This window comes from Lactuca saligna, chromosome 6 (genome assembly GCF_052625555.1).
Source record: "Lactuca saligna cultivar CGN05327 chromosome 6, ASM5262555v1, whole genome shotgun sequence".
In the NCBI taxonomy this organism is placed as follows: domain Eukaryota; kingdom Viridiplantae; phylum Streptophyta; class Magnoliopsida; order Asterales; family Asteraceae; genus Lactuca; species Lactuca saligna.
The window spans coordinates 68,532,477-68,535,298 of NC_136422.1; positions in this window are offsets into that span (position 1 = coordinate 68,532,477).

Below are 2,822 nucleotides of genomic sequence, written 5' to 3' on the forward strand. Positions count from 1 at the left end.
ATTTTTGGCAAAGTTCTAAAACGCTCGTCATGGCTCCACCATGGTGCGCCACCTTCAAGGCTTGCACCTGCCGCCAAGCTTTACCAAAACGCTGCATTAACTTATATATTTTTGTATAAAAAGGAATAATCGTTGAAAAAATATATAAAAATATTAATTATATAGAAAATCGTTGTCTTAACTCACACCTTACACACGTCGTGACTCGTAAAGGCTCAAAAAAGTTTCAGCATTGACATTGCCACCAAGTCACGCCTTGCGTTATTTAAAACCTTGATTTTTGGAAATAACTCTACATAAAAATGTGTAAAATGTAAACGTAAGATTAATTGGAAACTAGAGAAGGTTCCCCCGCGTTGCGGGGGTTAGAAACCTTCAGTATTTATGGTATGTATAACCGAAATATATTTTTGGGGTATCATGGAGGCCAATGAGGTACCTGGAACAAACGAAATCATCTCATCTGAATTAACCAAACATAAAATGGGTATTGAATTGATTTTAAGGAAGGAGAAGAGAGAAGCACCTGGTAACGTAAGCATGACTAAATTCAAATATCATTTGAGCCAACCAAATTACAATTCAATTTGTCTAATGTCATAATTAAATTCAAATAATTAAATCGGCTAAAATAGTCGTCGGTCTGGTCGACTGCGATATGGCCGGAATCGAAGAAGGCTATTGTCGATCGATCTCAGAAGTCATTGGGGTGTAATGAGCAAAAAATGATGAAAACTGAAAGAGTCGGTGTAAGGGATAGAAAAAAAAGGAGCGAGAAACACATCTGATTGGGAGCAGGGGAGGTGGAAGAGAGGACATAACACGTGTGCAGGACACTAATCCAGACATTGACCACGTAGTAAAATAAAAACCATTGACCAGATATTAACCGGGATGTAAAAATAATTTGACCAAGGGTTAAAGTTAACAAAACCCACAAACATAAAAGTCCAGGGGCTAAAGTGTCACACCCCCAAACCGGAACGGCGGAAACGTTTGGGGGCGGATGACTTCATGTGGTAACGTAACAAATGAATACATAGTAAAGAAAGCAATACAACCATCATATATATAATTGAAAGTTTACATTGTTAAAAGGTACATGTTCAAAACCAATTACAATATGATGCCAAAATATGAATTTAAACTGGCGCCGCAGCGTCCCTTCTTCAAAACCTGTTTGTTACCTGTAATTACTGAATCCCTGGGACATACAAGTAGTTTTGAAATAGTAGATCAACATTTAAGCTGGTGAGTTTCATAAGTATTAAATGACAATGTTTGTATGAAATGAAATGTTTTGTTCTTGTTTGTTTGTTCCTAGAAAATCCTATATTTTCTACTAGCATAAATGTAGCCTTCTTTCAAGACCAATGTTTGTTTCTAGAAAATGTATATACGTATAAAATTTCCAATACGTCTGAAAACCCCCGTAAATCAATGTGTTTTTAATACTCCATGTGAGTTTTATAACCATGCTATTGACTAGAAATGCCTATACACAACGTTCTTCAGGCGTGGGAATGTTCTGACGTTTGTCACCCCAAATGGTGGGCTGTAGCTAATAGTCAGGGCGCGGGTTGTCAAGCCCGTATAGATCTATACACAAACACCATGCTCCCCCTCCAATGGATTCTGGTATATAATATAGGACTTGAAATGTGTACTCGAACGTACGTGAAGTTAATGTCTCACAAAACTTAGTATAAAAACAGATTTACTTGTGAAAATGTTCGTTTGTTCTTGTAGGTGAAAGAAAACTTCTTGAAATAGTGTTTCTAGTATGTAACAGTTCATGATGTTCTCGTAAAACTATATAGGTATATTTTTGATGTAGAAGACAAGTTTGTAAACAAAGCATATATATATGTATATGGTTATATATATATATATATATATATATATATATATATATATATATATGTATAAATTTTAAAAGATGATTTGATATGTTTCGTAATTGTTGTTCATATTCTTACGTTTTTATTAGAAACTTTGCATGAAATAATCCTTAAGTTTGATACTAAAGACCTTTTTGTACTTATCACTTTTGTATAAATGGTAATTAAACATATTTAAATGATTGTGTTTTAACTTCCTTAATGTATAAACATTGCTCAAAAATGTTAGAAGGTGTTAATAAATCTATAAACCACTTTTGACAGTTTTACTCTTTACTGTCCCTGTTTTTAGAAAACTCATAGAAAAATCATCGTAAGTCAAAAACTGAATCCGTCACCTCTGAGAGTTTATAAAATGAGTCTACTTTGCTCCTAACTTTTATTATGATTTTTAGTGGTCTCAAACTAGTGTGAAAATGAACATCTTCACAGACTGGTCCGAAATCACTTCTGAAATGACAGGCAGTTTTATAAAAATCGCCATAAATTGTAGAAAAATCGTATGAATGCGTGCGAGTAGTCCTTAGAAAGGCATAAACTTGAACTATTTTCAAATTTTACAGTTTTGAAAGATATTAAGTTTAAGATGGTCAAAACAGTCCGTGAACAGGACTCAACTTTTCTGTAGAAAGTTGTCATTTAAATTTAAGTTATGTTTAGTGTTCTAACTTGTATTCCCCCCCCCCCCCTTAAAACTTGAAGAAAACATGAAAATGTAGGGGCATGAACTCACCTTATGTGAATACTTGAATAATGGAAGGTTGAAGATGAACTTTTGGTTGTTGGTTTGATGCTCCAAAACAGCCACTCTTTTGGCTATGTTGCTGTCACGAAAATTTCACAGCAAAAGAGCAAGAAAAAGGGTAGTTTACTCACTGTTTTGAATCAATAACTTTGAGTATCATAACAAGTAACTTCCAG